The sequence below is a fragment of the Lissotriton vulgaris genome, chromosome 5 (genome assembly GCF_964263255.1).
Source record: "Lissotriton vulgaris chromosome 5, aLisVul1.2, whole genome shotgun sequence".
In the NCBI taxonomy this organism is placed as follows: Eukaryota; Metazoa; Chordata; class Amphibia; order Caudata; family Salamandridae; genus Lissotriton; species Lissotriton vulgaris.
In genome coordinates, this window is record NC_141693.1 from 1,566,404,937 (window position 1) to 1,566,420,639 (window position 15,703).

General features: G+C 41.1%; 21 non-coding genes across 21 annotated transcripts; 14 read left to right on the forward strand and 7 right to left on the reverse strand.

The window, feature by feature from the left end:
• Positions 1–215: 215 nt before the first annotated feature.
• Positions 216–310, reverse strand: TRNAI-UAU (transfer RNA isoleucine (anticodon UAU)). The gene is made up of 2 exons: positions 273–310; positions 216–251 (listed from the first exon to the last, which is right to left on the reverse strand). It is a non-coding gene; the product is annotated as a tRNA-Ile (tRNA).
• Positions 311–599: 289 nt separating this feature from the next.
• TRNAS-GCU (transfer RNA serine (anticodon GCU)) lies at positions 600–681 on the forward strand. Its single transcript has one exon. It is a non-coding gene; the product is annotated as a tRNA-Ser (tRNA).
• Positions 682–1,270: 589 nt separating this feature from the next.
• On the forward strand, positions 1,271–1,342 carry TRNAT-UGU (transfer RNA threonine (anticodon UGU)). The gene has a single exon. It is a non-coding gene; the product is annotated as a tRNA-Thr (tRNA).
• Positions 1,343–2,512: 1,170 nt separating this feature from the next.
• On the reverse strand, positions 2,513–2,607 carry TRNAI-UAU (transfer RNA isoleucine (anticodon UAU)). The gene is made up of 2 exons: positions 2,570–2,607; positions 2,513–2,548 (listed from the first exon to the last, which is right to left on the reverse strand). It is a non-coding gene; the product is annotated as a tRNA-Ile (tRNA).
• Positions 2,608–2,896: 289 nt separating this feature from the next.
• Positions 2,897–2,978, forward strand: TRNAS-GCU (transfer RNA serine (anticodon GCU)). Its single transcript has one exon. It is a non-coding gene; the product is annotated as a tRNA-Ser (tRNA).
• Positions 2,979–3,567: 589 nt separating this feature from the next.
• On the forward strand, positions 3,568–3,639 carry TRNAT-UGU (transfer RNA threonine (anticodon UGU)). Its single transcript has one exon. It is a non-coding gene; the product is annotated as a tRNA-Thr (tRNA).
• A 1,170-nt stretch (positions 3,640–4,809) lies between these two features.
• On the reverse strand, positions 4,810–4,904 carry TRNAI-UAU (transfer RNA isoleucine (anticodon UAU)). Its single transcript has 2 exons — positions 4,867–4,904; positions 4,810–4,845 (listed from the first exon to the last, which is right to left on the reverse strand). It is a non-coding gene; the product is annotated as a tRNA-Ile (tRNA).
• A 289-nt stretch (positions 4,905–5,193) lies between these two features.
• Positions 5,194–5,275, forward strand: TRNAS-GCU (transfer RNA serine (anticodon GCU)). The gene has a single exon. It is a non-coding gene; the product is annotated as a tRNA-Ser (tRNA).
• Positions 5,276–5,864: 589 nt separating this feature from the next.
• On the forward strand, positions 5,865–5,936 carry TRNAT-UGU (transfer RNA threonine (anticodon UGU)). The gene has a single exon. It is a non-coding gene; the product is annotated as a tRNA-Thr (tRNA).
• A 1,170-nt stretch (positions 5,937–7,106) lies between these two features.
• TRNAI-UAU (transfer RNA isoleucine (anticodon UAU)) lies at positions 7,107–7,201 on the reverse strand. Its single transcript has 2 exons — positions 7,164–7,201; positions 7,107–7,142 (listed from the first exon to the last, which is right to left on the reverse strand). It is a non-coding gene; the product is annotated as a tRNA-Ile (tRNA).
• A 289-nt stretch (positions 7,202–7,490) lies between these two features.
• Positions 7,491–7,572, forward strand: TRNAS-GCU (transfer RNA serine (anticodon GCU)). The gene has a single exon. It is a non-coding gene; the product is annotated as a tRNA-Ser (tRNA).
• A 589-nt stretch (positions 7,573–8,161) lies between these two features.
• TRNAT-UGU (transfer RNA threonine (anticodon UGU)) lies at positions 8,162–8,233 on the forward strand. Its single transcript has one exon. It is a non-coding gene; the product is annotated as a tRNA-Thr (tRNA).
• Positions 8,234–9,403: 1,170 nt separating this feature from the next.
• On the reverse strand, positions 9,404–9,498 carry TRNAI-UAU (transfer RNA isoleucine (anticodon UAU)). Its single transcript has 2 exons — positions 9,461–9,498; positions 9,404–9,439 (listed from the first exon to the last, which is right to left on the reverse strand). It is a non-coding gene; the product is annotated as a tRNA-Ile (tRNA).
• Positions 9,499–9,787: 289 nt separating this feature from the next.
• TRNAS-GCU (transfer RNA serine (anticodon GCU)) lies at positions 9,788–9,869 on the forward strand. The gene has a single exon. It is a non-coding gene; the product is annotated as a tRNA-Ser (tRNA).
• A 589-nt stretch (positions 9,870–10,458) lies between these two features.
• On the forward strand, positions 10,459–10,530 carry TRNAT-UGU (transfer RNA threonine (anticodon UGU)). The gene has a single exon. It is a non-coding gene; the product is annotated as a tRNA-Thr (tRNA).
• Positions 10,531–11,675: 1,145 nt separating this feature from the next.
• On the reverse strand, positions 11,676–11,770 carry TRNAI-UAU (transfer RNA isoleucine (anticodon UAU)). The gene is made up of 2 exons: positions 11,733–11,770; positions 11,676–11,711 (listed from the first exon to the last, which is right to left on the reverse strand). It is a non-coding gene; the product is annotated as a tRNA-Ile (tRNA).
• A 289-nt stretch (positions 11,771–12,059) lies between these two features.
• TRNAS-GCU (transfer RNA serine (anticodon GCU)) lies at positions 12,060–12,141 on the forward strand. Its single transcript has one exon. It is a non-coding gene; the product is annotated as a tRNA-Ser (tRNA).
• A 589-nt stretch (positions 12,142–12,730) lies between these two features.
• On the forward strand, positions 12,731–12,802 carry TRNAT-UGU (transfer RNA threonine (anticodon UGU)). Its single transcript has one exon. It is a non-coding gene; the product is annotated as a tRNA-Thr (tRNA).
• A 1,167-nt stretch (positions 12,803–13,969) lies between these two features.
• TRNAI-UAU (transfer RNA isoleucine (anticodon UAU)) lies at positions 13,970–14,064 on the reverse strand. The gene is made up of 2 exons: positions 14,027–14,064; positions 13,970–14,005 (listed from the first exon to the last, which is right to left on the reverse strand). It is a non-coding gene; the product is annotated as a tRNA-Ile (tRNA).
• A 289-nt stretch (positions 14,065–14,353) lies between these two features.
• TRNAS-GCU (transfer RNA serine (anticodon GCU)) lies at positions 14,354–14,435 on the forward strand. The gene has a single exon. It is a non-coding gene; the product is annotated as a tRNA-Ser (tRNA).
• Positions 14,436–15,024: 589 nt separating this feature from the next.
• TRNAT-UGU (transfer RNA threonine (anticodon UGU)) lies at positions 15,025–15,096 on the forward strand. The gene has a single exon. It is a non-coding gene; the product is annotated as a tRNA-Thr (tRNA).
• Positions 15,097–15,703: the final 607 nt, after the last annotated feature.

Consider the following 15,703-nt stretch of genomic DNA (forward strand, 5'->3'; position numbering starts at 1 on the left):
ATTTTTAAATGCACTGATGTGGTGTTTGCATGCTATGCAAGATGGTACATCATTGAATGTTTATAAGGAGCATCGCATAGGATATGTGATATTTGGCACCTGGAGGAGTCGGACACGCAGATCCTGAAAAGAAGTTAAGACTCTCTAGCAAGAGCCGTCTTTATTCTGAGTCTAATCTTTACTTTTAGTGAAATGGTTTATGAAAACCAATCAACTGCTCCAGGTGAGGCTCGAACTCACAACCTCGGCATGGCTCAGTGCAAGTACTGCTGTATAAGTACCGCTCGCTAACCGATTGCGCCACTGGAGCTTACTGTTTTCATTTCTCCCCATTTGAGCCATCTAGTGCTAACCAAGTAGATACTGCACTGCTCCATTATTCACTGTGCAAGATCGACTCACATGCTAGCATGTTATCATGACTATTAAAAATACAGTCCAAATGGAATAGATTTGATAATTCTGCTATATCGTGTGCTCTGTCTATTGAACACCCCATACATTTGCCATTCTGACACAGTCTAGGATAAACTTATGCTTATTTTTAATTAGCACATAGTTAGAATTTCACCAAAAATGAAATAGAGGCCCCTAAGGCAGACGAGGTGGCCGAGTGGTTAAGGCGATGGACTGCTAATCCATTGTGCTCTGCACGCGTGGGTTCGAATCCCACCTTTGTCGGAAAGCCATCAGACACTCTTTTGAAGGTGAGCATGTCTCGTAGTACAATTACACTCTCTTTCAAGACACTGCCATAATCCACTAGAAGGGCCCAACTGACTATTCCATTATGGCATTTATGTCAAATAAAGGGAAGTATTTTGTGCTTAATTGAAATTAGATCTTTCATGAAGTGTCCAGAGGATCGCCTATTCCTCACTCCTGGCCTTCCAACCAGTTTGGATAGATAGACTGATAAGAAAGCATTTCTTACTCCTAAAGTTTCAGCCGTCTCAAGTGTATGCGTGTTTACATTTGTCTGCCCCACAGAGACAGATCACTTCTAATAAGTGAGTTCTCTATCTGTCACTGATTGCGGACATACTCAGTAGAGCTTTCAGTATGGTCATAAATGTGAATACTCTTATGTTCTCAAATCAAAATGGAGTTTTTCCTACTTTCAAGAAAAGTGTCTTAAGCATGCTCTTCGATTTGTGCACACATGTAGACATTCAAATGCAACTGCATTTCCATACAGAGTCTCAAAATCATAGATATCTTCATACCGCAGTAAGAATACATGTTGCGATTTACAAACTGCAGGCAGACCGGCCTTGTAGCTCAGTGGCAGAGCACTGGTCTTGTAAACCAGGGGTCATGAGTTCAAGCCTCATCAGGGCCTTTTTATATGTGTGTTTCTGTATGTTGTTTTCAAGTCATTCTTTCTAGGAGTCACACCTTGTCTTAAGTTTGCTTATTGACAAGCTTCCCTTTCCTGCTTTCATCTTATCAAGAAGACTTCATGAAAACCATTGAACCATAAACTATTGCCTCACCCCTTCCGATCGCCTGACGAACGCCTGACAAACGCCATTCTCACCCCGCCGGGCAAGCCCTGCCGGGCAAAGCCAAATAAGCCATGCATATTTAAAGTTCCTTTGAAAGGCAGAGCGAGGACTAGGACGTCTGTTCCGACTGAGTCTGCATCCACAGAAAGGATGAAATAAGGCTCTAGAAATTTCACCAAGGAGATATGAACTTCATCCCCCTTAAAATACTTTTTCTCCCAGATACCCCGGCTCTTAGTCAAATGAGGTTAATCTTCAAAACCCCACCCCCACTAACCATAAATATTCACCTCTCCTGCTGTCCATTCAATTGATACAAGGTATCTTGTACATGGAGAGAATGTGAGAAAAAGCAGAATTGCTTCATAGATTTGGTGACCTTGGATGGGTGGGCTGGATAAAGAAGTGAACTTGGTTTCCGGAAAGGGAGTATCATGATGGGAATGAGGAAAAGAGAACATGGACCACATTCACAGGTTAGAGAAATACATGTAATAGGTTGAATGGTTTTGAAAAGCTAGCTTTGAGCAGGAATTGTTTTTTAAAATTGCAAAGAACTAAAAAAGTCAATGTGGGATTGGAGGCACAATCTGAGCAGAAAGCACCATAAGCTGCTATGGTGCAACTCTTATGTTGACTAGAAACTTTAATATGATGATGCTCTTCTTTTGATATTTCTTTGAGTTAAATTTTATTGTATGTAGCTGACACAGTACTGTTTGCAGCTCCTCAGTTTATGGTTATCCCGTGACAACAATGTATTCATCATATTTATTATTCTACAAAAGTATTTTTAAATGCACTGATGTGGTGTTTGCATGCTATGCAAGATGGTACATCATTGAATGTTTATAAGGAGCATCGCATAGGATATGTGATATTTGGCACCTGGAGGAGTCGGACACGCAGATCCTGAAAAGAAGTTAAGACTCTCTAGCAAGAGCCGTCTTTATTCTGAGTCTAATCTTTACTTTTAGTGAAATGGTTTATGAAAACCAATCAACTGCTCCAGGTGAGGCTCGAACTCACAACCTCGGCATGGCTCAGTGCAAATACTGCTTTATAAGTACCGCGCGCTAACCGATTGCGCCACTGGAGCTTACTGCTTTCATTTCTCCCCATTTGAGCCATCTAGTGCTAACCAAGTAGATACTGCACTGCTCCATTATTCACTGTGCAAGATCGACTCACATGCTAGCATGTTATCATGACTATTAAAAATACAGTCCAAATGGAATAGATTTGATAATTCTGCTATATCGTGTGCTCTGTCTATTGAACACCCCATACATTTGCCATTCTGACACAGTCTAGGATAAACTTATGCTTATTTTTAATTAGCACATAGTTAGAATTTCACCAAAAATGAAATATAGGCCCATAAGGCAGACGAGGTGGCCGAGTGGTTAAGGCGATGGACTGCTAATCCATTGTGCTCTGCACGCGTGGGTTCGAATCCGACCTTCGTCGGAAAGCCATCAGACACTCTTTTGAAGGTGAGCATGTCTCGTAGTACAATTACACTCTCTTTCAAGACACTGCCATAATCCACTAGAAGGGCCCAACTGACTATTCCATTATGGCATTTATGTCAAATAAAGGGAAGTATTTTGTGCTTAATTGAAATTAGATCTTTCATGAAGTGTCCAGAGGATTGCCTATTCCTCACTCCTGGCCTTCCAACCAGTTTGGATAGATAGACTGATAAGAAAGCATTTCTTACTCCTAAAGTTTCAGCCGTCTCAAGTGTATGCGTGTTTACATTTGTCTGCCCCACAGAGACAGATCACTTCTAATAAGTGAGTTCTCTATCTGTCACTGATTGCGGACATACTCAGTAGAGCTTTCAGTATGGTCATAAATGTGAATACTCTTATGTTCTCAAATCAAAATGGAGTTTTTCCTACTTTCAAGAAAAGTGTCTTAAGCATGCTCTTCGATTTGTGCACACATGTAGACATTCAAATGCAACTGCATTTCCATACAGAGTCTCAAAATCATAGATATCTTCATACCGCAGTAAGAATACATGTTGCGATTTACAAACTGCAGGCAGACCGGCCTTGTAGCTCAGTGGCAGAGCACTGGTCTTGTAAACCAGGGGTCATGAGTTCAAGCCTCATCAGGGCCTTTTTATATGTGTGTTTCTGTATGTTGTTTTCAAGTCATTCTTTCTAGGAGTCACACCTTGTCTTAAGTTTGCTTATTGACAAGCTTCCCTTTCCTGCTTTCATCTTATCAAGAAGACTTCATGAAAACCATTGAACCATAAACTATTGCCTCACCCCTTCCGATCGCCTGACGAACGCCTGACAAACGCCATTCTCACCCCGCCGGGCAAGCCCTGCCGGGCAAAGCCAAATAAGCCATGCATATTTAAAGTTCCTTTGAAAGGCAGAGCGAGGACTAGGACGTCTGTTCCGACTGAGTCTGCATCCACAGAAAGGATGAAATAAGGCTCTCGAAATTTCACCAAGGAGATATGAACTTCATCCCCCTTAAAATACTTTTTCTCCCAGATACCCCGGCTCTTAGTCAAATGAGGTTAATCTTCAAAACCCCACCCCCACTAACCATAAATATTCACCTCTCCTGCTGTCCATTCAATTGATACAAGGTATCTTGTACATGGAGAGAATGTGAGAAAAAGCAGAATTGCTTCATAGATTTGGTGACCTTGGATGGGTGGGCTGGATAAAGAAGTGAACTTGGTTTCCGGAAAGGGAGTATCATGATGGGAATGAGGAAAAGAGAACATGGACCACATTCACAGGTTAGAGAAATACATGTAATAGGTTGAATGGTTTTGAAAAGCTAGCTTTGAGCAGGAATTGTTTTTTAAAATTGCAAAGAACTAAAAAAGTCAATGTGGGATTGGAGGCACAATCTGAGCAGAAAGCACCATAAGCTGCTATGGTGCAACTCTTATGTTGACTAGAAACTTTAATATGATGATGCTCTTCTTTTGATATTTCTTTGAGTTACATTTTATTGTATGTAGCTGACACAGTACTGTTTGCAGCTCCTCAGTTTATGGTTATCCTGTGACAACAATGTATTCATCATATTTATTATTCTACAAAAGTATTTTTAAATGCACTGATGTGGTGTTTGCATGCTATGCAAGATGGTACATCATTGAATGTTTATAAGGAGCATCGCATAGGATATGTGATATTTGGCACCTGGAGGAGTCGGACACGCAGATCCTGAAAAGAAGTTAAGACTCTCTAGCAAGAGCCGTCTTTATTCTGAGTCTAATCTTTACTTTTAGTGAAATGGTTTATGAAAAGCAATGAACTGCTCCAGGTGAGGCTCGAACTCACAACCTCGGCATGGCTCAGTGCAAGTACTGCTGTATAAGTACCGCGCGCTAACCGATTGCGCCACTGGAGCTTACTGTTTTAATTTCTTCCCATTTGAGCCATCTAGTGCTAACCAAGTAGATACTGCACTGCTCCATTATTCACTGTGCAAGATCGACTCACATGCTAGCATGTTATCATGACTATTAAAAATACAGTCCAAATGGAATAGATTTGATAATTCTGCTATATCGTGTGCTCTGTCTATTGAACACCCCATACATTTGCCATTCTGACACAGTCTAGGATAAACTTATGCTTATTTTTAATTAGCACATAGTTAGAATTTCACCAAAAATGAAATATAAGCCCCTAAGGCAGACGAGGTGGCCGAGTGGTTGAGGCGATGGACTGCTAATCCATTGTGCTCTGCACGCGTGGGTTCGAATCCCACCTTCGTCGGAAAGCCATCAGACACTCTTTTGAAGGTGAGCATGTCTCGTAGTACAATTACACTCTCTTTCAAGACACTGCCATAATCCACTAGAAGGGCCCAACTGACTATTCCATTATGGCATTTATGTCAAATAAAGGGAAGTATTTTGTGCTTAATTGAAATTAGATCTTTCATGAAGTGTCCAGAGGATTGCCTATTCCTCACTCCTGGCCTTCCAACCAGTTTGGATAGATAGACTGATAAGAAAGCATTTCTTACTCCTAAAGTTTCAGCCGTCTCAAGTGTATGCGTGTTTACATTTGTCTGCCCCACAGAGACAGATCACTTCTAATAAGTGAGTTCTCTATCTGTCACTGATTGCGGACATACTCAGTAGAGCTTTCAGTATGGTCATAAATGTGAATACTCTTATGTTCTCAAATCAAAATGGAGTTTTTCCTACTTTCAAGAAAAGTGTCTTAAGCATGCTCTTCGATTTGTGCACACATGTAGACATTCAAATGCAACTGCATTTCCATACAGAGTCTCAAAATCATAGATATCTTCATACCGCAGTAAGAATACATGTTGCGATTTACAAACTGCAGGCAGACCGGCCTTGTAGCTCAGTGGCAGAGCACTGGTCTTGTAAACCAGGGGTCATGAGTTCAAGCCTCATCAGGGCCTTTTTATATGTGTGTTTCTGTATGTTGTTTTCAAGTCATTCTTTCTAGGAGTCACACCTTGTCTTAAGTTTGCTTATTGACAAGCTTCCCTTTCCTGCTTTCATCTTATCAAGAAGACTTCATGAAAACCATTGAACCATAAACTATTGCCTCACCCCTTCCGATCGCCTGACGAACGCCTGACAAACGCCATTCTCACCCCGCCGGGCAAGCCCTGCCGGGCAAAGCCAAATAAGCCATGCATATTTAAAGTTCCTTTGAAAGGCAGAGCGAGGACTAGGACGTCTGTTCCGACTGAGTCTGCATCCACAGAAAGGATGAAATAAGGCTCTCGAAATTTCACCAAGGAGATATGAACTTCATCCCCCTTAAAATACTTTTTCTCCCAGATACCCCGGCTCTTAGTCAAATGAGGTTAATCTTCAAAACCCCACCCCCACTAACCATAAATATTCACCTCTCCTGCTGTCCATTCAATTGATACAAGGTATCTTGTACATGGAGAGAATGTGAGAAAAAGCAGAATTGCTTCATAGATTTGGTGACCTTGGATGGGTGGGCTGGATAAAGAAGTGAACTTGGTTTCCGGAAAGGGAGTATCATGATGGGAATGAGGAAAAGAGAACATGGACCACATTCACAGGTTAGAGAAATACATGTAATAGGTTGAATGGTTTTGAAAAGCTAGCTTTGAGCAGGAATTGTTTTTTAAAATTGCAAAGAACTAAAAAAGTCAATGTGGGATTGGAGGCACAATCTGAGCAGAAAGCACCATAAGCTGCTATGGTGCAACTCTTATGTTGACTAGAAACTTTAATATGATGATGCTCTTCTTTTGATATTTCTTTGAGTTACATTTTATTGTATGTAGCTGACACAGTACTGTTTGCAGCTCCTCAGTTTATGGTTATCCTGTGACAACAATGTATTCATCATATTTATTATTCTACAAAAGTATTTTTAAATGCACTGATGTGGTGTTTGCATGCTATGCAAGATGGTACATCATTGAATGTTTATAAGGAGCATCGCATAGGATATGTGATATTTGGCACCTGGAGGAGTCGGACACGCAGATCCTGAAAAGAAGTTAAGACTCTCTAGCAAGAGCCGTCTTTATTCTGAGTCTAATCTTTACTTTTAGTGAAATGGTTGATGAAAACCAATCAACTGCTCCAGGTGAGGCTCGAACTCACAACCTCGGCATGGCTCAGTGCAAGTACTGCTGTATAAGTACCGCGCGCTAACCGATTGCTCCACTGGAGCTTACTGTTTTAATTTCTTCCCATTTGAGCCATCTAGTGCTAACCAAGTAGATACTGCACTGCTCCATTATTCACTGTGCAAGATCGACTCACATGCTAGCATGTTATCATGACTATTAAAAATACAGTCCAAATGGAATAGATTTGATAATTCTGCTATATCGTGTGCTCTGTCTATTGAACACCCCATACATTTGCCATTCTGACACAGTCTAGGATAAACTTATGCTTATTTTTAATTAGCACATAGTTAGAATTTCACCAAAAATGAAATATAAGCCCCTAAGCCAGACGAGGTGGCCGAGTGGTTGAGGCGATGGACTGCTAATCCATTGTGCTCTGCACGCGTGGGTTCGAATCCCACCTTCGTCGGAAAGCCATCAGACACTCTTTTGAAGGTGAGCATGTCTCGTAGTACAATTACACTCTCTTTCAAGACACTGCCATAATCCACTAGAAGGGCCCAACTGACTATTCCATTATGGCATTTATGTCAAATAAAGGGAAGTATTTTGTGCTTAATTGAAATTAGATCTTTCATGAAGTGTCCAGAGGATTGCCTATTCCTCACTCCTGGCCTTCCAACCAGTTTGGATAGATAGACTGATAAGAAAGCATTTCTTACTCCTAAAGTTTCAGCCGTCTCAAGTGTATGCGTGTTTACATTTGTCTGCCCCACAGAGACAGATCACTTCTAATAAGTGAGTTCTCTATCTGTCACTGATTGCGGACATACTCAGTAGAGCTTTCAGTATGGTCATAAATGTGAATACTCTTATGTTCTCAAATCAAAATGGAGTTTTTCCTACTTTCAAGAAAAGTGTCTTAAGCATGCTCTTCGATTTGTGCACACATGTAGACATTCAAATGCAACTGCATTTCCATACAGAGTCTCAAAATCATAGATATCTTCATACCGCAGTAAGAATACATGTTGCGATTTACAAACTGCAGGCAGACCGGCCTTGTAGCTCAGTGGCAGAGCACTGGTCTTGTAAACCAGGGGTCATGAGTTCAAGCCTCATCAGGGCCTTTTTATATGTGTGTTTCTGTATGTTGTTTTCAAGTCATTCTTTCTAGGAGTCACACCTTGTCTTAAGTTTGCTTATTGACAAGCTTCCCTTTCCTGCTTTCATCTTATCAAGAAGACTTCATGAAAACCATTGAACCATAAACTATTGCCTCACCCCTTCCGATCACCTGACGAACGCCTGACAAACGCCATTCTCACCCCGCCGGGCAAGCCCTGCCGGGCAAAGCCAAATAAGCCATGCATATTTAAAGTTCCTTTGAAAGGCAGAGCGAGGACTAGGACGTCTGTTCCGACTGAGTCTGCATCCACAGAAAGGATGAAATAAGGCTCTAGAAATTTCACCAAGGAGATATGAACTTCATCCCCCTTAAAATACTTTTTCTCCCAGATACCCCGGCTCTTAGTCAAATGAGGTTAATCTTCAAAACCCCACCCCCACTAACCATAAATATTCACCTCTCCTGCTGTCCATTCAATTGATACAAGGTATCTTGTACATGGAGAGAATGTGAGAAAAAGCAGAATTGCTTCATAGATTTGGTGACCTTGGATGGGTGGGCTGGATAAAGAAGTGAACTTGGTTTCCGGAAAGGGAGTATCATGATGGGAATGAGGAAAAGAGAACATGGACCACATTCACAGGTTAGAGAAATAAATGTAATAGGTTGAATGGTTTTGAAAAGCTAGCTTTCAGCAGGAATTGTTTTTTAAAATTGCAAAGAACTAAAAAAGTCAATGTGGGATTGGAGGCACAATCTGAGCAGAAAGCACCATAAGCTGCTATGGTGCAACTCTTATGTTGACTAGAAACTTTAATAGGATGATGCTCTTCTTTTGATATTTCTTTGAGTTAAATTTTATTGTATGTAGCTGACACAGTACTATTTGCAGCTCCTCAGTGTATGGTTATCCCGTGACAACAATGTATTCATCATATTTATTATTCTACAAAAGTATTTTTAAATGCACTGATGTGGTGTTTGCATGCTATGCAAGATGGTACATCATTGAATGTTTATAAGGAGCATCGCATAGGATATGTGATATTTGGCACCTGGAGGAGTCGGACACGCAGATCCTGAAAAGAAGTTAAGACTCTCTAGCAAGAGCCGTCTTTATTCTGAGTCTAATCTTTATTTTTAGTGAAATGGTTTACGAAAACCAATCAACTGCTCCAGGTGAGGCTCGAACTCACAACCTCGGCATGGCTCAGTGCAAGTACTGCTGTATAAGTACCGCGCGTTAACCGATTGCGCCACTGGAGCTTACTGGTTTCATTTCTCCCCATTTGAGCCATCTAGTGCTAACCAAGTAGATACTGCACTGCTCCATTATTCACTGTGCAAGATCGACTCACATGCTAGCATGTTATCATGACTATTAAAAATACAGTCCAAATGGAATAGATTTGATAATTCTGCTATATCGTGTGCTCTGTCTATTGAACACCCCATACATTTGCCATTCTGACACAGTCTAGGATAAACTTATGCTTATTTTTAATTAGCACATAGTTAGAATTTCACCAAAAATGAAATATAAGCCCCTAAGGCAGACGAGGTGGCCGAGTGGTTGAGGCGATGGACTGCTAATCCATTGTGCTCTGCACGTGTGGGTTCGAATCCCACCTTCGTCGGAAAGCCATCAGACACTCTTTTGAAGGTGAGCATGTCTCGTAGTACAATTACACTCTCTTTCAAGACACTGCCATAATCCACTAGAAGGGCCCAACTGACTATTCCATTATGGCATTTATGTCAAATAAAGGGAAGTATTTTGTGCTTAATTGAAATTAGATCTTTCATGAAGTGTCCAGAGGATTGCCTATTCCTCACTCCTGGCCTTCCAACCAGTTTGGATAGATAGACTGATAAGAAAGCATTTCTTACTCCTAAAGTTTCAGCCGTCTCAAGTGTATGCGTGTTTACATTTGTCTGCCCCACAGAGACAGATCACTTCTAATAAGTGAGTTCTCTATCTGTCACTGATTTCGGACATACTCTGTAGAGCTTTCAGTATGGTCATAAATGTGAATACTCTTATGTTCTCAAATCAAAATGGAGTTTTTCCTACTTTCAAGAAAAGTGTCTTAAGCATGCTCTTCGATTTGTGCACACATGTAGACATTCAAATGCAACTGCATTTCCATACAGAGTCTCAAAATCATAGATATCTTCATACCGCAGTAAGAATACATGTTGCGATTTACAAACTGCAGGCAGACCGGCCTTGTAGCTCAGTGGCAGAGCACTGGTCTTGTAAACCAGGGGTCATGAGTTCAAGCCTCATCAGGGCCTTTTTATATGTGTGTTTCTGTATGTTGTTTTCAAGTCATTCTTTCTAGGAGTCACACCTTGTCTTAAGTTTGCTTATTGACAAGCTTCCCTTTCCTGCTTTAATCTTATCAAGAAGACTTCATGAAAACCATTGAACCATAAACTATTGTCTCACCCCTTCCGATCGCCTGACGAACGCCATTCTCACCCCGCCGGGCAAAGCCAAATAAGCCATGCATATTTAAAGTTCCTTTGAAAGGCAGAGCGAGGACTAGGACGTCTGTTCCGACTGAGTCTGCATCCACAGAAAGGATGAAATAAGGCTCTAGAAATTTCACCAAGGAGATATGAACTTCATCCCCCTTAAAATACTTTTTCTCCCAGATACCCCGGCTCTTAGTCAAATGAGGTTAATCTTCAAAACCCCACCCCCACTAACCATAAATATTCACCTCTCCTGCTGTCCATTCAATTGATACAAGGTATCTTGTACATGGAGAGAATGTGAGAAAAAGCAGAATTGCTTCATAGATTTGGTGACCTTGGATGGGTGGGCTGGATAAAGAAGTGAACTTGGTTTCCGGAAAGGGAGTATCATGATGGGAATGAGGAAAAGAGAACATGGACCACATTCACAGGTTAGAGAAATAAATGTAATAGGTTGAATGGTTTTGAAAAGCTAGCTTTGAGCAGGAATTGTTTTTTAAAATTTCAAAGAACTAAAAAAGTCAATGTGGGATTGGAGGCACAATCTGAGCAGAAAGCACCATAAGCTGCTATGGTGCAACTCTTATGTTGACTAGAAACTTTAATATGATGATGCTCTTCTTTTGATATTTCTTTGAGTTAAATTTTATTGTATGTAGCTGACACAGTACTGTTTGCAGCTCCTCAGTTTATGGTTATCCTGTGACAACAATGTATTCATCATATTTATTATTCTACAAAAGTATTTTTAAATGCACTGATGTGGTGTTTGCATGCTATGCAAGATGGTACATCATTGAATGTTTATAAGGAGCATCGCATAGGATATGTGATATTTGGCACCTGGAGGAGTCGGACACGCAGATCCTGAAAAGAAGTTAAGACTCTCTAGCAAGAGCCGTCTTTATTCTGAGTCTAATCTTTACTTTTAGTGAAATGGTTTATGAAAACCAATCAACTGCTCCAGGTGAGGCTCGAACTCACAACCTCGGCATGGCTCAGTGCAAGTACTGCTGTATAAGTACCGCTCGCTAACCGATTGCGCCACTGGAGCTTACTGTTTTCATTTCTCCCCATTTGAGCCATCTAGTGCTAACCAAGTAGATACTGCACTGCTCCATTATTCACTGTGCAAGATCGACTCACATGCTAGCATGTTATCATGACTATTAAAAATACAGTCCAAATGGAATAGATTTGATAATTCTGCTATATCGTGTGCTCTGTCTATTGAACACCCCATACATTTGCCATTCTGACACAGTCTAGGATAAACTTATGCTTATTTTTAATTAGCACATAGTTAGAATTTCACCAAAAATGAAATATAGGCCCCTAAGGCAGACGAGGTGGCCGAGTGGTTAAGGCGATGGACTGCTAATCCATTGTGCTCTGCACGCGTGGGTTCGAATCCCACCTTTGTCGGAAAGCCATCAGACACTCTTTTGAAGGTGAGCATGTCTCGTAGTACAATTACACTCTCTTTCAAGACACTGCCATAATCCACTAGAAGGGCCCAACTGACTATTCCATTATGGCATTTATGTCAAATAAAGGGAAGTATTTTGTGCTTAATTGAAATTAGATCTTTCATGAAGTGTCCAGAGGATCGCCTATTCCTCACTCCTGGCCTTCCAACCAGTTTGGATAGATAGACTGATAAGAAAGCATTTCTTACTCCTAAAGTTTCAGCCGTCTCAAGTGTATGCGTGTTTACATTTGTCTGCCCCACAGAGACAGATCACTTCTAATAAGTGAGTTCTCTATCTGTCACTGATTGCGGACATACTCAGTAGAGCTTTCAGTATGGTCATAAATGTGAATACTCTTATGTTCTCAAATCAAAATGGAGTTTTTCCTACTTTCAAGAAAAGTGTCTTAAGCATGCTCTTCGATTTGTGCACACATGTAGACATTCAAATGCAACTGCATTTCCATACAGAGTCTCAAAATCATAGATATCTTCATACCGCAGTAAGAATACATGTTGCGATTTACAAACTGCAGGCAGACCGGCCTTGTAGCTCAGTGGCAGAGCACTGGTCTTGTAAACCAGGGGTCATGAGTTCAAGCCTCATCAGGGCCTTTTTATATGTGTGTTTCTGTATGTTGTTTTCAAGTCATTCTTTCTAGGAGTCACACCTTGTCTTAAGTTTGCTTATTGACAAGCTTCCCTTTCCTGCTTTCATCTTATCAAGAAGACTTCATGAAAACCATTGAACCATAAACTATTGCCTCACCCCTTCCGATCGCCTGACGAACGCCTGACAAACGCCATTCTCACCCCGCCGGGCAAGCCCTGCCGGGCAAAGCCAAATAAGCCATGCATATTTAAAGTTCCTTTGAAAGGCAGAGCGAGGACTAGGACGTCTGTTCCGACTGAGTCTGCATCCACAGAAAGGATGAAATAAGGCTCTCGAAATTTCACCGAGATATGAACTTCATCCCCCTTAAAATACTTTTTCTCCCAGATACCCCGGCTCTTAGTCAAATGAGGTTAATCTTCAAAACCCCACCCCCACTAACCATAAATATTCACCTCTCCTGCTGTCCATTCAATTGATACAAGGTATCTTGTACATGGAGAGAATGTGAGAAAAAGCAGAATTGCTTCATAGATTTGGTGACCTTGGATGGGTGGGCTGGATAAAGAAGTGAACTTGGTTTCCGGAAAGGGAGTATCATGATGGGAATGAGGAAAAGAGAACATGGACCACATTCACAGGTTAGAGAAATACATGTAATAGGTTGAATGGTTTTGAAAAGCTAGCTTTGAGCAGGAATTGTTTTTTAAAATTGCAAAGAACTAAAAAAGTCAATGTGGGATTGGAGGCACAATCTGAGCAGAAAGCACCATAAGCTGCTATGGTGCAACTCTTATGTTGACTAGAAACTTTAATATGATGATGCTCTTCTTTTGATATTTCTTTGAGTTACATTTTATTGTATGTAGCTGACACAGTACTGTTTGCAGCTCCTCAGTTTATGGTTATCCTGTGACAACAATGTATTCATCATATTTATTATTCTACAAAAGTATTTTTAAATGCACTGATGTGGTGTTTGCATGCTATGCAAGATGGTACATCATTGAATGTTTATAAGGAGCATCGCATAGGATATGTGATATTTGGCACCTGGAGGAGTCGGACACGCAGATCCTGAAAAGAAGTTAAGACTCTCTAGCAAGAGCCGTCTTTATTCTGAGTCTAATCTTTACTTTTAGTGAAATGGTTTATGAAAACCAATCAACTGCTCCAGGTGAGGCTCGAACTCACAACCTCGGCATGGCTCAGTGCAAGTACTGCTGTATAAGTACCGCGCGCTAACCGATTGCTCCACTGGAGCTTACTGTTTTAATTTCTTCCTATTTGAGCCATCTAGTGCTAACCAAGTAGATACTGCACTGCTCCATTATTCACTGTGCAAGATCGACTCACATGCTAGCATGTTATCATGACTATTAAAAATACAGTCCAAATGGAATAGATTTGATAATTCTGCTATATCGTGTGCTCTGTCTATTGAACACCCCATACATTTGCCATTCTGACACAGTCTAGGATAAACTTATGCTTATTTTTAATTAGCACATAGTTAGAATTTCACCAAAAATGAAATATAAGCCCCTAAGCCAGACGAGGTGGCCGAGTGGTTGAGGCGATGGACTGCTAATCCATTGTGCTCTGCACGCGTGGGTTCGAATCCCACCTTCGTCGGAAAGCCATCAGACACTCTTTTGAAGGTGAGCATGTCTCGTAGTACAATTACACTCTCTTTCAAGACACTGCCATAATCCACTAGAAGGGCCCAACTGACTATTCCATTATGGCATTTATGTCAAATAAAGGGAAGTATTTTGTGCTTAATTGAAATTAGATCTTTCATGAAGTGTCCAGAGGATTGCCTATTCCTCACTCCTGGCCTTCCAACCAGTTTGGATAGATAGACTGATAAGAAAGCATTTCTTACTCCTAAAGTTTCAGCCGTCTCAAGTGTATGCGTGTTTACATTTGTCTGCCCCACAGAGACAGATCACTTCTAATAAGTGAGTTCTCTATCTGTCACTGATTGCGGACATACTCAGTAGAGCTTTCAGTATGGTCATAAATGTGAATACTCTTATGTTCTCAAATCAAAATGGAGTTTTTCCTACTTTCAAGAAAAGTGTCTTAAGCATGCTCTTCGATTTGTGCACACATGTAGACATTCAAATGCAACTGCATTTCCATACAGAGTCTCAAAATCATAGATATCTTCATACCGCAGTAAGAATACATGTTGCGATTTACAAACTGCAGGCAGACCGGCCTTGTAGCTCAGTGGCAGAGCACTGGTCTTGTAAACCAGGGGTCATGAGTTCAAGCCTCATCAGGGCCTTTTTATATGTGTGTTTCTGTATGTTGTTTTCAAGTCATTCTTTCTAGGAGTCACACCTTGTCTTAAGTTTGCTTATTGACAAGCTTCCCTTTCCTGCTTTCATCTTATCAAGAAGACTTCATGAAAACCATTGAACCATAAACTATTGCCTCACCCCTTCCGATCGCCTGACGAACGCCTGACAAACGCCATTCTCACCCCGCCGGGCAAGCCCTGCCGGGCAAAGCCAAATAAGCCATGCATATTTAAAGTTCCTTTGAAAGGCAGAGCGAGGACTAGGACGTCTGTTCCGACTGAGTCTGCATCCACAGAAAGGATGAAATAAGGCTCTAGAAATTTCACCAAGGAGATATGAACTTCATCCCCCTTAAAATACTTTTTCTCCCAGATACCCCGGCTCTTAGTCAAATGAGGTTAATCTTCAAAACCCCACCCCCACTAACCATAAATATTCACCTCTCCTGCTGTCCATTCAATTGATACAAGGTATCTTGTACATGGAGAGAATGTGAGAAAAAGCAGAATTGCTTCATAGATTTGGTGACCTTGGATGGGTGGGCTGGATAAAGAAGTGAACTTGGTTTCCGGAAAGGGAGTATCATGATGG